At 48.0% G+C, this 23,766-nt stretch overlaps 1 protein-coding gene across 1 annotated transcript in view; it reads left to right on the forward strand.

Annotated features, from left to right (window-relative positions):
- The first annotated feature begins 354 nt into the window (after positions 1-354).
- The window catches only part of LOC138498061 (casein kinase II subunit alpha-like), a 563,172-nt gene continuing 539,760 nt past the window's right edge, over positions 355-23,766 (forward strand). The window contains exon 1 of the mRNA XM_069621907.1: positions 355-499. The gene's annotated coding sequence lies outside the window, so the exon portion shown is untranslated. The remainder of the gene's footprint in view (positions 500-23,766) is intronic.

Below are 23,766 nucleotides of genomic sequence, written 5' to 3' on the forward strand. Positions count from 1 at the left end.
ACAGCCGCTGTTGCCGCAATCAAAATAAGAAAAACAAATCCACCGGCACCTAAATATACCAGGCGCTTCGAAGCTCTCACGAGAGGTAGAAGCGCCTCATGAATACACAATAAACCTCTGCCCATAACCAGCACGTAGGGCTCCTTCAGTCCTTCCTCCGTGATTCTCTTCCTATGCACGTATAGACGCCCTACTACGTGAAACGTCACGACGACTTAACAGAAATACGTCACGGCGTTGTAAAGGCATTTCAGAAAGTGTCGGCAAACTTTTAAAAGAGCCGACAATGCTGTCGGGTCTCAAAGGGACTTTATTTGTCTGATGGATAATGAAAGCACTATACGGCCTCCCTTTAGCCTCCTCTGCCTCCCAGGCCACGTGATGCCGAGCAGCCCACGTGATGAAGTGGAGGCGGAGCGTTCCTATGGTCCGTTTCTCGGGTGGGAACTAGACTCTACCCTTTAGGAAGCGCTCATGTCCTGATCCGGGGCAACATCAGGTGAGTGCCTGCAGCTCTTGCAGGGAGTTTTACATGCAGTTCTATGAGCCTTAGACGTTCTCATCCCTTTGTTATATTGGTAAGAGGAGCCCCTTTTGCAACCGCTGGAAATGCGCCTTGAAGCTGTAATTCCTTGTATTGCGCTCACGAGTGACTCATCACATGGTGCAATTACACATTGCAAGTACGTGATTTTCTAAAGGTCTGTGGTTGGACTTGCGCAGGGCAGCCTGCTGTTGCTGGTATCCTACACACAGTAGCGGCTGCGAAGCTCATTTAGGGAACAGTTCAGGCTCTGGGATGCTCGCAGAGGCAGTAACTGCTAGTGTGCAGCTGCTTCACAGACCCTGCACTGGTGCAAGTGACTTCATATATAATAATACCTGTGCCGGCTAATGCTTGCAGAGGCAGTAACTGCTAGTGTGTAGCTGCTGCAGAGCCCCTGCAATAATACCTGCACCGGCTAATGCTTGCAGAGGCAGTAACTGCTAGAGTGTAGCTGCTGCAGAGCCCCTGCAATAATACCTGTGCCGGCTAATGCTCGCAGAGGCAGTAACTGCTAGTGTGCAGCTGCTGCAGAAGCCCTGCAATAATACCTGCAACGGCAAATGCTTGCAGAGGCAGTAACTGCTAGTGTGCAGCTGCTTCACAGACCCTGCACTGGTGCAAGTGACTTCATATATAATAATACCTGTGCCGGCTAATGCTTGCAGAGGCAGTAACTGCTGTGTAGATACTGCACAGACCCTGCGCTGGTGTTATATATATATATATAATACCTGCGCAGGCTAATGCCCACAGACGCAGTAACTGCTGTGCAGCTACTACACAGACCTTGCTCTGGTGTAAGTGACTACATATATAATAAAACGTGCGCCGGGTAATGCTCGCAGGCGCAGTAACTTCTAGTGTGCAGCTACAGCAGAGACCCTGCTCTGGTGTAAGTGAATACATACATAATAATACCTGTGCCGGCTAATGCTTGCAGACGCAGTAACTACCAGTGTGCAGCTGCTGCAAAGATCCTGCGCTGGTGTAAGCGACTACATATATATTTATACCTGCACTGGCTAATTTTCTCAGACGCAGCAACTGCCAGTGTGAAGTTGCTACACAGACCCTACTACATATATAATGAAACATGCGCCAGGTAATGCTATCAGATGCAGTAACTGCTTTGCAGCTACTGTACAGACCATTCGCTGGTGTAAGTGGCTACATATATAATAATACCTGTGCCGGCTAATGATCACAGATGCAGTAACTGCTGTGCCGCTACTACAGAGACCCTGCTCTGGTGTAAGTGACTGCATGTATATTAATACCTGCGCTGGGTAATGCTCGCAGAAGCAGTAACTGCTGTGCAGCTACTACACAGACCCTGCAATAATACCTGCGCCGGCTAATGCTCCTACAGGCAGTAACTGCTAGTGTGCAGCTACTACATAGACCCTGCTCTGGTGTAAGTGACTACATATATAATAATCATGTCCGTATCTTGACCCGAGTGAAGCGGGCGGCTGCCCTGGGTGCAATTGCCCCAGGGGGCGCAATTTCCCCTATCCTTGGAGGGCAACATTTCCCTGGGTGTGGGGTGCGATTGCCGTGGTGTGGGTAGCCAGCACCCCCCAAATCCTCTCCTGCCCTGGGCCTTTGATCTCCCCCAGCTGGTACTTCGCTCTCTATGCGCCAGAGTCTCTTCAAATTGCCCTCTTGTGGTTTCTTCACAGACTTGGGGGCAGCTTGCATGTCCTTACCCTTGTTTTTGGACATGGTGCGTAGGCGGATCTGCTGGGGCGGTGGGGCATCCCCCCTCCTCTTCTCTCTGATATTGTTTTGCATCCTTTGGACCTCTTTTGGACATTTTTCCAGGGCGTAGGAACCAGGGACGTCATTTCACCAAAATGCCAGGGGTAGCAGATGTGACATCACAGGCCTTTGATTACATCACCGGAAGTGATGTAATTTGACACACACCCCTTGACAAAACGGGAAGTGGCATCACATAGCATTGTTCCAAAGTACACTACGAAAAATATAGTTACAATATCACTATAATGTGATATACATTTCATACTAGAATGGATCAACATGTGTATCGTTAATATCAGTGTATATAGGCCCATATTACCAGACTACTGTGAATGCAAGCAGACATCCAAGCCATATGATAATGATGTGTTATTATATAGCATTTACACTTAAGCGCTTCATATAGAACAAATATACATACATTATCACCCAACCTTTGCTGGCACTCATTAATTGACCTCAGAAAGATGAAAGGCTGAGGTGTTTAAGAACAGACTAAATCAGTGACTAACCCCCTTAAGTGTACCTGAAATAAACTTTTAATGAGTCTAGCAATTATTGTATAGAATTCCAGAAAGACAAAGTATTTGTTATTCTTATTCTTTCTTATATAGGGTCACTGCTCAAAGTGTTACACGTTCAGAACCCCCTGTTTTTTAGAGGCCTGAACAAGAAAGCTAGCACTCCACAAATAAAGAGCCACATGGCGCTGGCCACAGCCTGTGAGTTTTACATTTTATTTTTTCTGGGGTAGTCAGGGAGACCTCTGGGGTTGCAACTGTGACCCCCAAATGACACCCCTGGTAGGAACGTCCTCCCTCTGCCGCTGTGTGGGGGGGTTGGAACTCCCCTCTAACTGTGCACAGTTGAGCCACTGTTTGTCCTCCTCGGGTTTCAAATGACCCTCCTCCTGGCCTTGGTGCCAGGATCACTCTGCCCTGAGCACAACCAAATGGCCTCTCCCTTATTCTTCCTTGCCCACCACAGATGTAGATGGACTCTTTAGCCCTTTATTCGGCCTCAGGAATGGCCCGGGGAGGCCAGGGCCCCACCGGTCACTGTCTTCTATGTGTGGTGCACCTCTTGCTCCCTTGTCTCCCTTGCTGTGCTTCTGGATGGGGGGTGTGCTGGCTGAGGCATTATATGCAGTTCCAAAATCCTAAATTTACCTCAAATGGGCCTCCAGCCATCCCGGCTATAACACCACAGGACCTCCCCTGGTCTTCTCTGCAAAGTGCTGGCTTCAACGCTTGGGCAGGGTCCCTCCTGCTGCGCTCCCCCACTCCTCATTGTCACTCTGCTCAAAGCTGGTGATCACTGCCTGCACTGGCCAGCCTCTGCCTGCTTGCACCCTTTCTTTGAGCCAGGGCACATGCTGACCTGTGATGGTTCTGCCCCAAGGGGGGAATAAGGGAGAGTCGAGCCCCACAGGGTTGCCGCCTTCCTCCCTCTTCGCTGTGCGGCCCCTCCCGGGCCTCTTGGCCGCTCCAGGTGCTCTTCTCCGCTGCACAGCTCTAAGCAGTGGGCTATGGATATGTCCCCTCCAGATCCTCCTGATCTCTCTGAAGAGATGCCGCTTTGCCAGCGCGGGGCGGCTTGGTTCCGCCTCGATCTTCCCACTTGTGCTCGCCAGCAGGGGAGCCCCTGCTCCACGAACCCAGTCCCCGTGGGCCTCCAATATGGCAGGCAGCTCCTTCCTGACGGGCTCCTCCGCCGTCCGACAGAAGCTGCTTTCCGCCACACTGCCTCACAGCTGCGTTGGATCCTCGGCCGCCCTGGGTCTCCCTGAGTGGTTCTTCTTGCTCGCAGTCTGCGAGCGTGTCTCTCAGCTTGACCTGCACTGGCCGCGGGCGTAGTTCCCCCGCGCCTCAGAAACTGCGGAGATGAAGGCCGCACACCCGCCCCTGCCGAAGTCCCTCAGCGAGCTGGGCTGTTGCACTCCACCACCGTAGCCTACATTGATGAATCCTCACACAAGGAAGGCTCTTTTAATCTATCTTTATTGTCTTTGGCTGTGGGGGGGGTGCCCCGCGATCGCACTGCTCTCCCCTCGGCGGCCATCTTAGAATCCAAATCACAATGCACTTTTTTAGATGCCAGTAATAAAATCATTTTTTTTTTTTAGAAAGGATGATATGTGCTTTCATGTGTCTGCTGTGGCATTTTGGGGCACCCAGTCTAGCCATTCTTTGCTGTGGCATGATGTTTGTATTTGTATTTTATTTATTTGTAGTGCACATCTTGCCCTGGGGCATTTGGGCGCATGTTTTGCAAGGCGGTTACAGGTTACAACACAGATCTATTTTACAATTTTACATTTTGCACGAATAAACCAGCGAATAAGAGCATAGCATAGTAAGAACAAAATCCAAGCAGTCAAAAATATACATAGTGAACCGACTGTGAACGGTACATAGCCGGTTCGCAGATAACAGGATTGAGAACTGTAAAGGCTTATAACGAGGTGGCCATGGCATCCAGATCGTGTAGCCACAATTTGGTTTTCGATTTGAAAGAGTGGCTGTATGGAACATTTCGGAGAGCCTTGGGTAGGGTGTTCCAGAGTTTAGCCGCAAGGACTGCGAAGCTCGAGCCTCCGGCGGTCTTCAGTTTGAAGCTAGGAATGGTCAGTGTGTGAGTCTGAGCAGACCTCAAGGGTCTGATTGCTGTTTGTTGAGTAAAGCGTGTGGATAAGTATGCAGGGGCTGCGTTGTTCTGATCCTTGTGGGTTAGGACGAGTGCTTTGAGAGAGATGTGATGAGTGACGACTAGCCAGTGCAGGTTGCGTCTAGTGTTGGAGATGTGAGAACTCCTGGGGACGTTGAGGGCAGCCCTTATAGCATTGTTCTGGGTGATCTGGAGTTTGTCAAAGTTTCTTTGGCTGGTCTCTAGGTAGAGAGCGTTGCAGTAGTTTATTTTGGACAAGATGAGGGTCCTGGCAAATATCAGGCAGTTGTCCGATGTGAGGAAGGGGTGGCATGCTGTGATCAGTTTGCAAGTATAAGATGACGCTGAGACTACTGCATTGGTTTGAAAAATTGAGGGACCGCGTGGAGTTTAAGTATATTCCAAGTGTTTTAGTGACATTGGAGCCTAGGATGAGTAACTCTGTGTCATCATTAAGGCAGAGCCCATGATGTGCCATCCAGGCCTGGATGACAGTGTAGACTGCATTGAGTGCTTTAGCATCTGTTACATAGTCGCCTGTGATAGGGATGAGTATCTGGGTGTCATCCACATAGTTAGTGTAGGAGACACCCAGATAGTCAAGTATATCAAAGAGCGGTTTAGTGAACACATTGTAGAGAGTGGGGGATACACAGATCCTTGTGGGACTCCACATGGGACGTGAGCTGGGCCAGCAGCGGCTAAGGAGGAGAAGACCCTTGTGGTTCTATTTGCCAGGAAAGAGCTGATCCAGGAGGTGGCTGCAACCGAAAAGTGAGCTGCAATCTTGAGATGATGGCAGAGTATCTGGTGATCAACCAAATCGAAGGCTTCTGAAAGATCAAGGAGGAGCAGGAGTGCATGTTTGCCCTTGTCTTTCAGAACCTCGATTTGAGTTTTCAGATCAATTAAGGCTGTCTCTGTGCCGTGTCTGGGACGGAAGCCGGATTGTCTAAGCCCTAGTAGATTGTTGGTTTCAAGGTAGTCCTGGATTTTCAGATAAGCCGCTCGATCCAGGATTTTGAGTAGGTATGGCACCGTGGTGATGGGCCTGTAGTTGGACGGGTTGCTGGGATCGAGATTAAGTTTTTTGATTAAGGGGATGACCCATGCATCCTTGAGGTTATCAGGTACAGTGCCCGATTCGAAGGAGGCATTGATGAAAGAGGTAATGAATGGGGCTTGGTCGTGTGCTGCTTCTTTTATGACTGGTGCAGGGCAGGCATCCCCTTGGCAGTTGGAGGGCTTATGCTTCATGATAATATTTTCGACTTCCTTGATGGTAAGGGAGGTGAAGCTAAAAGGTTTGAAGAAGTGATTAGGTGAAGGGATATTGTAAGTACCCGTTGCATCAGAAAGGTGGCTTTTTTTTGGTATTAATTTTGGCTTGGAGCAATGCAATTTTGTCTAATAGAGCCTTTTGAATATTGGAACACCACTCACTGTCAGGGGTGCACGTGTCAAGTCGGGCAACTGGAGACTCCAGTTCTTGAGGATCTTGAAAAGTTCCTTGGTATTTGATTGGGCGTGTGCAATCCTTTTGTTGTACACTTCCTTTTTAGCAGCTAGGATGGCCTCTTTGTAGGTCAGGGAAGCTGTGGTAAGGTTTTTTTCTATTAACTAGAGAAGGTGAGTTTTTCCAAAGAGCTTCGGCTTTCTTTTTTCTTTCCGTCGAACCCTGCGGGTGAGAGCATTATTTCCGTTTTTGCCAGATTCAGTTTGAGGTTGTTTGTTGTCATCCAGTTGTATATGTCTGTGAGGCAGTTGTTGAGGTTGTTATTTTGTTCCTGTGTTCTGTTTTTTTTCACAATCAGTTATGTCGTCGGTGTAGTTGTAGGTGGTAAGTCCGTAGGATCTAATTATTGTTATCAGTGGGCACATGTAGCTGTTGAAAAGTAGAGGGATTCCAAGATGGCTGCCGGGGCGATGAGATGCATATAAAAAACGCTCTCCGCCCAGGCCGCCTGCATATGCACAGAAAATGCAGCTAAACTAGAGTTCGGAGCACCCCCCACATCTCCGTGACCCCCGGCGTGGCCAAAACAGGATTTTTGACCCACGGACGGCGCCTTGAAGAGACACAGTGGAGCGAGACAGCCCCTTCCCCATCGGGAGGGAATCAGAAGACCGCTGGCCGGCAGAGACAGGGGACACTGGCGAGAAGCGGCCCGCAAGGAAAACGGAAGCCGGGAGGCAGGACACATGGAGTCGGCTAGCCCCCCGTTGAAACAGGCAGACGGACTCAGTCCCGAGGAAGCAAATACAGCGGTGAGCGTGAGGCAGCTTCTTCCCCACCGTGGACAGCAGGAGAAGCACCGGAGGAGGAAACCATCGCTGGACACAGGCAGTGAGGTGGGGCGCCAACAGCCAGCGAGGGGCCTCCCCACCCACCCCACACACCACCAGAGGAGAGAGCGAAAACTAGGTGGAAGTGCTGGCATTAGAGGCCCCATCTAGCAGGCAGCACTGAGTGGGGCAGCAGAAGGGTAACACAGCCGCAAGAACGGAGGTGGGGGTATGGAGCCCCCAGCCTACGCAAAGCCACCAGACTGCGGAGCAGAGAGACACAGGCCCTTCTCCCAAGGAGATGCAGAGGAGGAGGAACGGCGGACAGGCAGGAACAAGCCACAGGCAGAGAAGAGAGAAGCCTGTGGAACAGAAGGGGACACCGAAGGAGAGCTCCTTCGGCCACCAGACCACAGGGGGCGAGCGGATACCCCTGGCAAGCCACATATTCCCCGTCCTAAGCAGGATCTGCTGATAAGGACAGATGAGCAAGGCTTCTCCTCCGGCAGAGCCACATACAGAGGGATGGGGAAGGAGAAAAGGATAACAAGAGGGGAGAGCGCCTCTGGGAGTAAAAGAAGGGGGAAGTGAGAAAAGGAGACCCAGAGTAGATCCACAAACAAAAGACAGAAGGAGGTGGGTCACAGCAGAGGGGACATACCGACCTGAACATTTAATCCACAGACTAATTCTAGACAATCCCACCACCCCCGCGGTTCAAAGAGAGCATAGCGACGGTGTGGCAAACGGGAGAGCATATATACGGCGAATATCTCAGGAGTGCCCAGGGGCACTCCCGGACGACCAAAGCTACCATGTCAAAGGCTAAGGGAAAAGGGAGCACAGCACAACAGGCCCCTCAGAACACAAAGCAGGACGCCAATATCGTACAGATGTGGTCTGCAGACACCACAATACAAACTAGAGGAAAGGGTCAGGAGGACCCTCAAGGCGAAGGTGGCACCCCTACACATCACCAACAGCTCCCCTCAAAAGACGACATGCAAACATGGTTTATGGAACTACAAGAAAAGTTCATGTCAACAGTACAGGAACAATTTGCAACGATGAAGAATGACATGAAGCAGGTGGGCCAGGACCTGAAAGTTGTTGTGGCCAAATTAGAGGAGAGAACGGATATACTTGAAAGATCTGTCCAAGGCATCGAAGAGGAAACACAACAGGTCAGCGAAGCACAAGAACGCCTTGTGAGACTCACCCACAATCTAGAAATCCAATGCGAGGACCTTGAGAATCACTCTAGAAGGTCCAACATACGCATAAAAAATATGGCAGAGTCCATTCTAGACAAGGACCTAAAGACGGCGGTGAAAGAGGTGTTTAGAGATGTCCTGGCGGCTCAAGAGACGGAAGAAATTGGGGTGGACAGAGTGCACAGGGTGGGCCCGAAGAGATCTGGAGCGCCAGGGGAAACACCGCGGGACGCCTGGTAGCCCTCTCATACCCGCAAAAAGAGCAAATCTTAAGGAGGGCAAGAGAAATGGACCACATAAGAATGAATGGGCAGGCCATACAATTCTATCAAGATTTAGCCCTGGTGACACTGCAAAAGAGAAGAGCGATGGCCCCCCTGGTTAAAGCACTAGTGGCGAGACAAATCCGCTATAAATGGACCTTCCCCTTTGGGCTGTTATTCAAATGGGAGGGAAAACAGAGAAGAGCGACCACGTGGGAAGAAGCCTCAGCATAATGGGACTCCAGGCAGAAGAAGAGGAGGAAGGGGATCCGAAAACAAGGGGAGATCAACTGAGAAGGCCGAAGAGGATAGGAGACGGTCAAACAAAGAAAGAAGAACACAGGGAAGGAGGGCCGCAGGATGGCAATAGGCGCAACACCCTAACATCATTAAGAACTCTCTCCCTACTCGGGGGAGGTGGGGTGGTGGGGGGGGGGAGTTGTTTGGTTCATTGTTATTTGTTGGGTGGAATGTTCAGGGGAAGGGAAGGGGAGGGGCGTGGAAGAAGGCTAATGCAGTAAGGAGGGGGAACCTAGGGCAATAGACCTGGACATGATACCTTGGGGAAAATCTGCATCCTAACATATAATCTCAGGGGCCTGAACTATCCAACGAAAAGGGTAAAACTCGAGAAGCTGCTTAAGAGGGAAAAAGCGGACGTATTACTACTTCAAGAAACGCATATCTCGAGCCCGGGACAAGCAGAAGGAGATGCAGGATATGGGCGCAGGCGAACACAACCGAAAAAAAAGCCGGATTGCTGATAGCGATAAAAGAGGGGGGAGATGCCAGACTTGTAGACAAAAACACAGATAAAGATGGGAGATACGCATTTGCCAATGCGGTGATAGAGGGACACCGCATTACCCTGGCATCAATATACGCTCCCAGTGTAGGACAAGATGGCTTTCTAAGGGATACGCTAGGGAAACTCAAAAGACTTTGCAAGGGGAGAGATGATCCTAGGGGGTGATCTCAATGTGGCATGGCACCCACAACTAGACCGAAGCTTGGGGGGTCTCCATGGCCAAGGGGCACCCTCGAAACGCCTCAAGCAACAGATGAAACAAATGGCCCTAAGTGATGTGTGGAGGGAACTTAAGGGGGATCAGAGGGATTATACATGCTTCTTGCATGTTCATAATTCCAGGTCGAGTATAGATTACTTCTTGGCATCAGTGGGACTAATGGGAAAGATTCAGGGGCTGGACAAGGGGTCAATATCTTTGTCGGATCATGCTCCCCTGTGGCTAGAGATGAATCTACCCGGGAAGTCAAGTGGGCTGTGGAGGTTACCCCAGGACTTAATCCAAGACCCAGTAATAGGAGAGTCAATTCGGAAGATGGTAGAATATTTTGAGCACAACGACACGGGGGATGTCTCTCTGTGGACGGTATGGGAGGCGTTTAAAGTGGTAATCCGAGGGAAGCTGATAGCATTGAATGTCTCGAAGGTGAAATAGAGGCACAATTGAGAGAGGGAGCTGGAAACCACAATAGTAGACATCCAAGAGAAAATCTTGATCCAACCCACAAAGGCATTAAAGAAATCGTTAAGACATACACAGGGTCAATTAGAAATGCTGGGCACCAAAGGTGCAGAGAGAACACTGCTATACCTCAAACAAAGATATTATATTAAGGCAAATTAAGCAGATGGATTGTTAGCCAGACATCTCCGGGCAAAACAAAAGGAGATGACGATCAAAAACATCTAAAACGCGAAGAGTGAGTTACTGACGCGCACACAAGACGTGGGGGAGGCATTCAGGGAATTTTACCAGAAACTATGTTCCACGGACTTCCCGGATGGGGACGCACAGAACACCTACCTACAGACCTTACCCATCCCACAAATATCGGAAGAGGATAGATTAGCCCTGGAGAGCCCGATAAGGGAAGAGGAAGTAAAAAAGGCAATATTAGATCTCCTGCTAAATAAAGCACCTGGCTCCAACGGCTTCACGGCCCCCTTCTATAAAAAGTATGCAGACATACTAATCCCCTTTCTAACTAGGCTCTTAAACTCCTTCAAAGAGCGGCAACGTGACCCCAACAATGAACGAGGCGAAGGTGCTAGTCTTCCAAAAAGTAGGGAAAGACCCAACATCCCCCGCGTCTTATCGGCCAATATCCCTGATAAACATAGACGCAAAGATTTACACAAAGGTCCCGGCAGCAAGACTAGCTGTGCTTCCCCCCAACCTGATAAACCTTGATCAATTGGGCTTTATTCCGGGTAGACAAACACAACAATATTGGACGGCTCACACACCTAGTGGAAAAAAACGGGTATCACGCAAACTCCGGCGATACTGCTATCGGTAGATGCTGAGAAAGCATTTGACCGGGTAGAGTGGTCAATGCTATTTAAAATCTTAAAACGCATGGGATTCGGGGAGCAATATATAGCAATGATCAGGGCCAACTCTCGGACAAGCAGAATAGCCATCAATGGAGGAGCCACAGAAAGGGTAGTTATCTCAAGGGGAACTAAGCAGGGATGCCCGCTATCTCCGCTTCTATGTGCTATTTTCCTCGAACCTCTCCTAATGAAAATAAGGGAGTCCATCCATATTAAGGGGATCGAAATGGGGGGGGAATGCAGCACAAGGTAATTGCCTACGCGGACGACATGTTAATAGCCCTTGTAGACCCGGGGAGAACACTGGCGGCAATTGTCGTGGAACTGGAAATGTACTGGGCTATCTCCGGACTTAAAATCAATAGGAGAAAATCTGAAATTCTGATACTGGTGGGAGATCGAGATGCAGTAGAAAGGGAAGCAGCATTACTCGACCTTAAGATAACAGAAAATGGGATTAGGTACCTGGGAATAACGCTGACACACAAGGTAGGGCAGCTCTATGAAAAGAATTACCCCCAGCTCCTAAACACATAAGTAGAGACTTGGAAAGATGGAATCCATTGCTGATATCTTGGTGGGGCAGAATACAATCGGTCAAGATGACCATCCTCCCGAAGTTACTGTACTACTTTTAGGCGCTCCCTGTGGGGGTCCCCGGATCCATTTTAAAGCATTATCCAAGGCGGTATCATCCTTCATATGGAAAAGAAAAACCCTGAGGGTTGCCAGGGTGATCCTCCCAGCACCAACCATGAGGGGGGTAATGGCCCTTCCCCACTTTCAAAAATACTATCATGCGGCTCAACTAAGGGTGCTTCGGGAATGGATGGGGGAAGACCCGCAGCCAATATGGGCAAAACAAGACAGGGCAGTTGTTAGAACCCCCCTGGTGGAACTGCTCTGGAAACCGAAACAACACGGACATCCCAACCTTAGCATAAGTGAAATTTTGAAGACCACACTGGAGGCATGGGACAAGCAAAAACGTAAGGGTATAATGATCGCGGCGGTAAGCCCTTTTACACCCATCTGCCGGAACCCCCAATTCCCACCAGGAATGGAGCGAGGGGCGTTTGAGAAATGGGAGGAGGCGGGATACACGAAAATAGTGGAAATGTTCACGGACAAAGAAATCAGATCATTTGAGGCTTGCAAGTCCCTTCTACGCCTCACAGCAGGAGACAAATATAAATATGACAAACTCGGACATTGGCTGAAGTCCCTGAAAATAGCTAGAGCAGCTACGAGAAACCTCACACCGTTCGAGACGTATGCCACCTCCAACTCGGGGGCGAAGAAATGGGTCTCAACACTATACTCCTTCATAAATTCCCATGACGAAGAAATAAAATGGACATATATGATTAAATGGGGGGAAAACCGTGGGGGAGGAGCCAACAAAAAAACAGTGGTTGGACTTGTGGACACAGATTCCCAAAATGACCCACTCAGCACAAACCCGGGAAATGTGGATCAAAATAGTAACCAAATGGCACTATTCCCCAGAAAGGCTGCATACAATGTTCTCCCAAACATCAAATCGATGCTGGAGAGGGTGCGAAGAGGTGGGAACATGGAGACATACTTGGTGGGATTGCAAGGGGATCAAACCATTTTGGGAGGAGGTAAAGGTGGAGATGGGGAAAATTTTTGCGGAATTGGGGCAACTGGGGGAAAAGGATATGGCTATGCGGAATGAGGGACAAAACAGCCAAGAAATACAAAAAGCCACAATGGAGAAGCTTCGTAGGCCTGCTCATAGTGGCATGGACAACAGTTGGCCAAAATTGGAAAAAGAGATAAACCCCACTGACATACACATGGCTCCAGAAGGTATGGGCTCAAATGGCAATGGAAAAAGTGACCCACTCAATCCAAGGCACAGGTGATTCAAAATAACAGATATTTTCAGTGGATAAATGGTTCCCCAACAGACAGACGATAATGCCCCAGGGGGCGGGAAGGGGGAAGAGTTGGGTGGGGGGGGGGTTGAAAATTGTCGAATGTATGTTTGCATGTGAAAACAAACACAATTTTGAAAAAAAAATGAATCATTTGAGACCTCAAAGTCAGTCACGGACAAGTCGATGTCAACAACGCGAGCGCGCAGTCTACGCCACCGGTGCTATCGACGTCCAAGACCACTTAATCGAAGACATTGACGACGGCATCTGGTTCAAAGCCATCGAAGCCATCAATGCTTTTGCCTGTAATTCAGAAAACGTTCACTCCTTTTCCTAGGAAGGATTTCTTTAAGTCACTCGCTTCCATTTATGAGGACCATGACCCATCTGATGACAATGATTCACCTTTTGGATTGCAGTACGACACTACAAATATCTCTGATGGCTTCATATCAGAAGAATCTAGGTTACAGGACCTGCGTGAAAATGTACAGGCGGCCAGTGGAGTGAACACTTTACTAGAGCTGGATTTTGGCAAGCCAGAACCAGATGAGCACGCAGAGGCCTCTTACAGACAATTAATTACCAAGGTTTTTTTTTTTTAAATTTGTTTTTGGTAGCAAAAATTAATTTACACCTTTACAAAATTTATCAGTAAAATAACATTTCATACCAAATCACAATATATTGTTTACAACACAAAAAATACATTTGTTTGTATATCAAAACATATGAATCAACAGATTAAAATTCATCAAACACATAATACAAAAACACAAATCTCATACTAATTGAAGTTCTGCTCCACTTACAAATACTCACTACCAATAGAGTAGTTTAGCTCATCAAATTAGGTGGATGCCCATCTAACTTTCAAAGGACCTTCATATGCGTCAATATAAACCAAACAGAACAGTTGCCGCCCCTTTTAGATAATAGACCTCCTTAATGCCAGGTATAATACAGTTGTTGGTGTAGATGCTATTTATGAACCAGTGAGGCATCTATGACCTTTGTAGTATCCATCAATTTGTTTAATCGCCACAGATTTTTCTCAATCAGCTTCACAAGTCTCACTATTGCTAGCATGATAGAGTTAGACTTGGCCCCACATACAGCGCGACCAGACCAACTGACGCTCAATACTAGAATTTGAGACACAAAAAGCTCCCAAACAGCAGGACCTTTGCTGGTCAAAGTGGGTACAATACATAAGCAAGTGTTCCAAGGTTTCACATTCCCCCACCGTAGAACAAAACTGACAGCAGTTCCACTGCCCCATCTCCTTATAACTTATCCAGTTACCAATACGAGATCCCGTGTGAATAAGATCGAGGCTGAATCTCATGTATGTCCTCCTAGCGTGGTGGTCGGGAAAACACACTAGGTATGGTAGGCGGGGCAAAACGGCCTGCCTAAATTTAGCATAGGTGCGAAATGAGGAGTAGCCTGAGATTAAGTCAGCGTTACAGGCCCATGCATTTCTAAAAAATCTTGCTTTAACTTTCCGCGGAGAATTTAAGGATCTCAATATCACCGACATATGTGATTTAAATTCAACCATGGAGGCAGGATGGTCCGCAATTAGCATTAGATTAAAGTCTTCGTACAGAGAATTGACTGGAGGCAAGATCATTTTGCTAAGTGAGTTTAACCTACGCCAGTCATATTTGTCTGCCAAGGGATAAAGTCCCAGTTCGTGCAGAAGAATTGGGTTGGGCAAATAACCGGGAAGGCCTAAGACCCTTTTACAAAGCTTGCCCTGGAGGAGATTTAATAAAGGCCCCAGATTTACCAAACAAGCATCCAGTGTAAAGTAAGATGGGTTCTACTTTCATGGTGTAGTAATGAAGCAAGGGAAATAGCGAGTATCTACAATACCTAGAAAAGATGATCCTCATCTGGGCAGCCAGCTGGTTAAGCTTAAATTCCAACACTAGTCGCCACTTGCCGACACACACCATTCGAAATATGGTACCCCAAGTACGTAATCTCTCCCCTCATCATGATGGGTGTGAGTTTACCACATACTTAAATCTCAAATTTTTCTTCTTGGAAGAGAAAGCTATTATGTGAGATTTATCGGAATTGATGGTGAAGTTGTTATGGGTGCAATACTCATGGAAAATATTTAGTTTGTTTTGAAGCCCGAAGGGTACTTTGTCGAATAGGATGACGTCGTCGGCAAATGCTAACCAATGGAGACGCAGCTTGCCCAAAGATACCGGGAAGGTGTTTGTTCCCTTCCATATTTGGACGATATCAGCCAGGTATAAATTAAAAAGTACTGCGGCCAAATTGCAACCTTGCTTCACGCCAATTTTCGTCGGGATGCTGTCAGATAACAAGCCCTCTGAGTTGATGCGCACCCTATACGAAGTGTTTTGATGGAGAGCTGCTATTAACGCCACCAGCTCTGAAGGGATACCATAGGACAACATCTTCTGCCAGAGTCGGTTGCGTAATACGCTGTCAAATGCTGCTGATAGATCTAAAAATGCCATGTAGATCGTACCATTTGGCTGAGCACATGATGATGACAATAAGTGGGCAAGAATTAATGCATTAAGGTGTGTGCCCATAGCTCTGCGGAAACCAACCTGGGCTTTTGAAAGAATACCATGGGCATTCACTTACGACTCCAATTCACACAAGACCAGCCGTGCAAAGATTTTTCCTGAAGTGTCAATTAAGGCTATTGGCCTGCAGTTTAGCGGGTTGTTTAAAACACCCTTTTTGTGAATTGGGATGACAATTGCCTTAAGCCAGGAGGGAGGAATTGTCCCAGTTTGGTATATTAGCTGATAGCATGAAAGCAAATAACTAGCCCAAAACTGGGGGTCATCCTTAAATACGCAGGGCGGCAGCCCTTCAGGCCCAGCCGCTTTTGAAAATTTCAGTTGAGAAATTGCCCAAGCAATGTCCTTGAGTTCCCATGGACATACAGGGGGAAACCTCAGCTGTAAATTAATTGACTCGGAACTTTTATGTGGGTCTGGCAGCTTGTATTTTTGAAGGAAAAATATGTTCCATTCAGGGCCAGAAATGGTGGCCACCATACGCTTGCCCACCTTACCCAAGGGGTTTCGTAGAATAGCCCATTGATCCCTCATGTTTTTCTTACAGAGCAGATCAATCATCTGTTGGTTGGCACGATTATAAGCGGCATAGCGCAACAGCTTTAGCTTTGACCTGAAGCGGGCAACTATGAAGTTTTTTTCTTTTTTCAAGTTTACCGGCGAAAAAAGGATATCTCCTAAATTATCGAAGCTCAGCATTTTTTTGGAGTTTTAGTTTGGCAATCTCTGCCTCATATGGGTGTGCGGTTTTTTGGAGGCTATTTTCGAGGCATTCCTTGGATAGGCTCACCAGATGTGTGCGAATCATCTTCAGATTTAAATCGTGGATTTTTTCCATGTTTCGCAATGCCTGGTGCTCATCGTGACCCAGAGATCCCGATTTACACGAAACACCATTTTGTGACAGGTACTAGGACGCCATCTAACAGACAAAATAAACCTGTCGCTTTCCACCATGACGGCAGAATCCACGATTTCATATGCATCAAACCTCAGATGTAGGTGAGTGATCAGCATTTGATGGTCACTCAACCCCACACACAACACTGTGATGTGGTCGAGCAGACCAGAACATAACACTGATGCAAACATGTAATCGATGAGAGAAGATAAGGTCCCACGCTTCCAAGAGATTTTAGTGGTGTGGGTGGCAAATTGGATGGGATAGATGCCCCATGCTTCGGAAAAACTCACCCATCGATTACCTCTTCGAAAGGCTTGGGATGCATATGGGGAGGAACAATCGGAAGGTCGGATGGTGCCTTCCAATTCCAAGTATGAATTCAGGTCACCCCCAATTCTATAATTTCATGGTTGGGACGAAGAAGAGCCGCAAGGCCCAATATTTGATTCAAATCCTCTAGGGCCATATCCAGTGAAACAGCACTCAGTTTCCAATAAATAGAGAGCAAAAGTAAAGACTGAATTTTACAATTGGTGAAAGACAACTCCACCAATATACATAACTCAGTTTTTTCCAAAGTGCGTGAGCCTACCTTCAGGGCGTTATTGATGAGTATTGCATTGCCACCAGAAGAACGTCCCAAACAAAAAGGTTGTGCGGGGGTGCTGTGGCATGTGTACCCATCAAACACGAGAGCCTCCAACGCCATTGTTTCCTGCAACAGTAAAATGTTGGGTCTCTGGTGTATGTTGAGCCGCCTATGCCATGCCTTAAGATCACTCATACCACAGCAGTTCCAGGATGCAATAGCAATCCTGTCGAGTTATGATTCCAACGTTGGAGGTTTCATGGCTGTTGCCACCTTAATCAGGGGCTCGAGCCATGACGGGCCACTTAGTGCCTGTGTGAGTGAGGCAAGTTGCAGGGTTAGTTGATTAGCATAGGACCCAAAAGGAGCCGCTGCCAAGCCTTCTACTCGAACAGTTTGAACTGGCATAACAAAGCCTAGAAAAGCCCAGGCGCGCTCCATATCCCCAAAGAGGCAAGGAGTAAGGCCCAGTAATTCGAAATCGTCCGTGAAGTCCAAAATCAGTTTGGTTATTATCTGTGATTGGACTCTACACAGCACTCTGTGATTGTTACGGTTGGCAAGATTTACCCAATGCAGGTCCTTTGGTGATAGGTTTCTTAGTGATGGAATCTGAAAAAATGAATTCATCAAAAAAGACCTGTTGATCCTGGCAGGGCCATTTATGTCTGGGTTACTGATCCATCCAAGTATTAGTTTTCATCTCCTTGGGGGTTTCCGAAAAAGACGTGTCAACGGTTGGCTCCCCCAGAAGGGTCTTCGTGCCGAATCTTCATCACAGGAAACAATACAAGGCGGTACCACGAGTGCTTGCACATCCTCTGAAGTGGGAACAATAGCATCCTTCACGTCATTCCACTGAGTGACAAGATTCCTGTCCTGCTGGTTCCATTGCCTGGCCCTCAGGTTTTGGTGGCAAAGTCGTGATCTCATTGGCCAATTTTGCATTAGTTGGAGTTTTTATTTCAACAATGGCTTGCGTAGCCGCTTTCAATGTTAGGAAAAAAGCAATGCAGTTGGGGTTGAGATTTGGCAGATGCAACCCTGGGGGAACAGGTAGCAGACACCTGCACGTTGCCACCTTGTAGGGCTTTAATCTGAAGGTGTTTTTTACTTTCCTCGTTCAAGTCACGAAGATCCAGGGCCAGGTCATCTTGGCTATTCCCTATGCTGGAGCTCGGTGCTGGAATGGCTTCTATTGTCAGGTTGCTTGATTGTAGTGAAGAGTATTAAAACCTCCGTCCCCAAGTACCACACAGAGAGAATACAAGATTACTCCCTATGCGATCATTGAGGCCACAGGTGGGTAGTTCTTGAAGCCCGGAACCACCGAAATGTTGAAACCCAAGGCAGCTGTAAAATAAAACCTTTATTAGCAATCAAATGAGCACAGTACAAGCAAACAAGCAGAATAAAGAGCAGGGCTTACCTAAGCTGATGGGTGAGGAAACCCAGAATCCTATGATGGTTAATAATTCTGTGGGGAGGCACGTGAGTTGGTTTTCCCGATGACAATAGGGAGAAGAACAGTAAGCTGGGTTAAAACCCAACATGCCCTCCTGTAACTTAATGAAACGAAAGGACCAAAATCCAAAGTACTTGATAACGTAATGCAGTGAAGAGGAAAAAATGGCAAGTCCAATTCAGGGTAATCCAAGACAGTCCAAAAAGCGTTCACAGTTCAAGATGATCCAGCAAACAGAGCCAAAAGACGTGAGCAAAGCAAATCCAAAAACAGTCCAAGAATCAAGAGCCGTGAAAAACAAAGTATCCAAACGCCGTACAGAGTCCTCCAAAGAACAGCTGTGAAGCGCGGACGTGCGGAAGTTCAGCGCTTAAGTAGTGGAGGCTTCCGCGTCACCTGATCCGCGAGTGAGACGGATGAACGCGTCACGTGACCTGCAGATGCGACACGCGAGCGTTGTTTTGATCTCAATGGTATCCATGATCGCGGAAATGACTTTCTGCGCGCAGCATCCTGTAGCCGGCACCTGCAAGCTCCCTCCTGCTGACGCCATGGCAGACGTCAGTGAAGGAACGGGGAACCCTTGAGTCTGCATATGTGGCCCTTGGGGTAAACCCGCTCACGTGACACTCATCCACTGTGAGTGACAGGGAATGGAAACCTTGCTGGGGTAACTGGTGCATTGTGAATGTTGCCTGTCCTAGGTAGGGTGTCAGTATTGTCTGACCTAGATGCTTGTGAAATGGGGACAGAATAAGGGGAACAGTGTGACATCTATATTATGCTGTGGGCCCAGGACCCTATTCGCTTTTTTGCCACTTGCTTCTGGGAAGCCTTCGAAAGGTTTAGGCGTTTTTGAGCTCTCAGGAAGGACTTCTTCGCCTTGCGAGACGTGAAGTGCCTTCCGTCTAGCTCACATGGCTGCAACGGAACGACAGAATCTAAGCAGGTATGGCTGTCAATGATATCTGTCAGTGCAGAGGGGCTGTCGGGTGTGTGTACGGCCCTTGTAATGGGCTCCATTCATCCACCTGAGTGGTCGGGGTCTTGCGGGGGTTGCGACTTTGCAGCCAACTTAAACAGTATGTTTTCAACCTGAAGGAGACGACCATGATGGAGTTTAGCAACTTCCAGCAGATCTATGTCCTCGGCGTTGGCATGGTTCACCGCAGCGTTATATTCCCCTTGTAACACCTGCGAGTACGATCTTTGTGGCAGGTAGGCGTTTGAGTGCCCATTTTCTGTCTGTGAGCCTTGCGACCATGAAAGAGGCAACATAGAAGCAGATGTTGGTAGAGCTACAGCATTTGCCAGCATTTTTTCAAATTGTGCAAAGTAAAATGCTTTTGATTGCTCTTCCGAAAAAATAAATCCTTCCAGTCTAGCCCATCGTTTTCATTAGCTTCTTGGACAGAAAAGGTAGGGAGCTTCGCAACCGAGGGGGAGACTGTTGACAGAGGCTCCAAACACACGACGAGGTCCTCTGTTTTGGTGGCATCGAGGGCACCTTCTTGAGCCGAACCGGAAGCTTCCACAAACAAGGTAGGCATTGATAGTAACGACTTTTTGTGGGAAGGTAAAGGAGGAGAGGTAATGATAGACGGTTTGGACCCCCCCTGACTTGCCAGAAGCTTTTGAAGAAGTAGCAGACTTAGAACCGCTTCTCAAGGCGCGGCTCATAATCTGCACTTGGAGCGGGCACCGACCAACACAAACTGTAAGGAGTGTACCGGTGCGGGGTTTAATGCCGGGGCAGCAAGCTGATTTCAACTGAGACCTGGTGCTACTACTGAAAACGGGACTACCAACCCCTCTCGCCTGCGCAGTACTAAAGTCCTATATATAAAAGTCACAAAGAAAATGAAAATCAAAACAGAACATAAGAGAAAAAATACAAAGAAAAGGAGAGGGGGAAAAATAGCTTAGGACTCCACAGTAAGCAGAATTGTTGTTTGAACTAAACAGTGTTAGCAGCTACCCATACCAGACATCATAACAGAACAAGACACCATCAGAGAGTTTTTTACAGTTGAAAGAACGTTTTCTCAGTTTTAACTATCCCAAGAACAACGCACGTGTCCTCACAAAATGCTGTCTTTTTTGAGAATAGGAACCAGTACACCGTGAAACACCAGTGAGCCCCTAGCACTCAAGGATCAAAGGTGTCACGCCCGCAGTCCCCGGAGGCAATAAGGGGATGCTAGTGCGTTACATCCGGCGCACAGCACAAGTCACCCGTCGCCCCCAGATACAATTTCCTATGTTTGCCAACACCCTAAATCCAACAGTTTTCCTGTCCTATCGCTCAGTCCTAGTGACCGAGCCCCAATCAGACAAAGACCCGTATCCAGGGTCGTCAATGCACACTTCAGTATAGAGCACTCGATAACAATATGTTGTTAGCATTCAAAGCCCACAGCTGCTAATAATCAAGTGTGATAATATGCTAACTCGGGCATAGCATGAGGGCCCGAATCACCCATGGGCTTTCCAACCTTGATGCTTGCAGACCAGGTGGGTTAAGACTGTGGAGCCCAACGGCCCGCCCCGCGCACCACAAACGGTGCTTAGCTGGTGCTTCGCAGTGCGCGGTGCGGGTGTGCCGGGCTGTGGCTACTTGAACGAGAGTGGGAGGTGTCACTCGGCAGGGGGGGCGGGGCCTCCTCTAACAGGAAACCCCTTCGAAAAAATAAAATGGAGAAGGAGTGTTAGACACATGAAGTGCCCAGCTGGTTTACAGTCACCACACACTACACAACCCCAATGGCACAACCTCAGTGGGCTTTAGTGGAAACACAGGGGGCACACAATCACCTCCTCAGAGTCAGGCAAGTCTGTGTCACTGACTAAGACGTCCTCCGCAAAAGAAATCGATGGAGGAGCACCAAGGCTGCTCCTGCAAGTAAGGGCTGCAAGGCGGCGTCGGCAGCAGCAATTCCCAATAGTCAAAGAGCTGGTTGGCAGTAGTCAGTAGGCAGCAAACAGTGCTTAGCTGGTGCTTTGCGGTGGGCGGCCAAGGTAGTTGATTATCTAGGCTGGAGCAGGCCTGCCCTCCCATTTGAACAGGATGACCTCAAGGATATCCTGGACAAAGGTTCTCAAAGGGATCCTATACTACCCTTTCATGTTGCTCTACAGAAGATTAGGTACAAATTGGGAAGCACCGGAATAGAGTCCGGCAGTCGATACAAATTGGACAAATATAGGTAGTCAAGTAGTGACCCCAATTACCTGTCAAAACATCTTACCCCAGAAAGTTTGGTGGTGCAAGCAGCAACCACAACCCCTAAACAAGCTGCCTATATGACCATCCCACCAGATCTGGATAATGAACATATAAACACCTGGTCAAGGAAAGTCTTTTCTGCTGGGAGCATGGCTCTCAAATCAGCCAACTCTTCATGTGCCCTTGCAAAATTCACCTACACCGTATGGGACTGTATATCCATGGCGGCTGGAAATATTCCCAAAGGGGAGGAAAGAGACGGCTTCTTGGCCATTTTAAAGAGGCCATGTGCGAGTTTATTCAGTCGTATTTGGACACTGGTGATAGTATCTGTAGAGCCATAGCGGCAAGCACTGTGATCAGCACTGTGATCAGGCCTCCAGATAAGGGTACTGAGACGGAGGAGCCTAAAGATGCCATTCAGCCGGTTCCAGATCAACAACCAGCAGAACCTGGTTGGGAGAGGCCCCAGCCACGTTGTTTCCGCCCAAGATTCCGCAGGCCATTCCGCTCACGTCCCCCTCAGCAGCCTACAACAGAAGGAGGGGACGGAGAGATCAAAGTGGCGCCAGAAAGAGCTGCCCGCCCTGACCTACAGCAAAACAGACCATATTTCCAGCGCAGGCGGCAGCAGTCTACCAACTTGGCACAGGCTGCTAAGAATTCGGCTACTGAGGCTGGCGGTGACCCATCGATCAGCAGTACACCTGAACAACAACACCCAGGGTGTCCAGCCAAAGCCCTGTGGTTTTCATTTCCCCAGCTGCACAAAGATGATCCTGCACGTACCTTATACTCAACCCATTCTCCCCTTGAATCGCGTCTCAGCAGCGCACAACCTTGACATGGAAATCTTGACATGCCCCTACGACTTCCGGGTGTGGCGTAGACCCCAGACACTCCAGGTCTGATGAGAACATGCTGAATTCATTTTTTTCTTTCCTACTTTTTGCTACCAACATTTGTGTGAATCTCGTGCAGTTTGGGCATCAATAAAGAATGGAATTTGCACAAAAAAAAGTAGAGGGGAGAGGCTGGAACCATGTTGGACTCCACAGGATATATTTCTGGTGTTTGAAGTGAACGGTAGTAGGTAGGTTCTTTCGGTTCGGTTTGCTAGGAATAAGGTAATGCGGATTCCTGCATGCCACACTCCATCAATCTTTTTATTAGTGTTGTGTGGCTGATTGTGTCAAAAGCCGCTGAAATGTCCAATAGAAGGAGGGCCGATTGTTTATTTTCAGGTCGTCCCATATCGATAGAAGTGCTGATTCTGTTCCTCTCATCGGTCTGAAGCCAACTTGTGATTGGTCACGCATTTGTGTTGTTTGGATGGGTTTAAGATGGATTTTATAGAGGTGGTTCTCCAGGATCTTCGCTGGGTAGAGCAGGTTGGCTATCGATCTGTAGTTGCTTGGGTCGTCTGCGCTTTCTGACCTTTTTTTTTTCTCCAGTGGTTTGATGTATGCTGATTTGAAGGAGGACGGTACTATTTCTCTTTTGAGTGATAGATTCATTAGGTTCCGGAAGCGTGTTGCTGCGGTTATGTGGTTGAGGATTCCTTTGAAGACGTCTGGGGGGGCGGGTGTCCTTTGGACATTCTGCAAGGTTGGTGTCCTTGATCAGTGTGGTGAAGTTTCCTCTGTATTTGGCTCTAGGCAGATGAATTTTGCTTTAATCTGTGTTTCCTCTGTGGTCCAGTGGTTGTATTTGCCCCAGCTAGGTTGATGGTCTCCTGTATTGTCTATTTTTGCTCTCAGGTGGTTGGTGATTTTGTTACAAAGTGTTTGTGTAGAGGTGATGAACTTTTTGCAGGAAAAGTTTATTTTCTATTTTTGTAATCTCTGATTTAGAAGAATTTTATGTATAAAACTTCATCATACGAGGCAAGATTTTGTTTATTTTTTTAAAACATTTTTCTTACATGTATTGTGCTTGAGGTTTATGTTCTTTCTTTAGCTGACATTCCACACAGAAGAGAATAAAATAT

The sequence above is a fragment of the Ambystoma mexicanum genome, chromosome 5q (genome assembly GCF_040938575.1).
Source record: "Ambystoma mexicanum isolate Mex_15411 chromosome 5q, UKY_AmexF1_1, whole genome shotgun sequence".
Classification (NCBI taxonomy): domain Eukaryota; kingdom Metazoa; phylum Chordata; class Amphibia; order Caudata; family Ambystomatidae; genus Ambystoma; species Ambystoma mexicanum.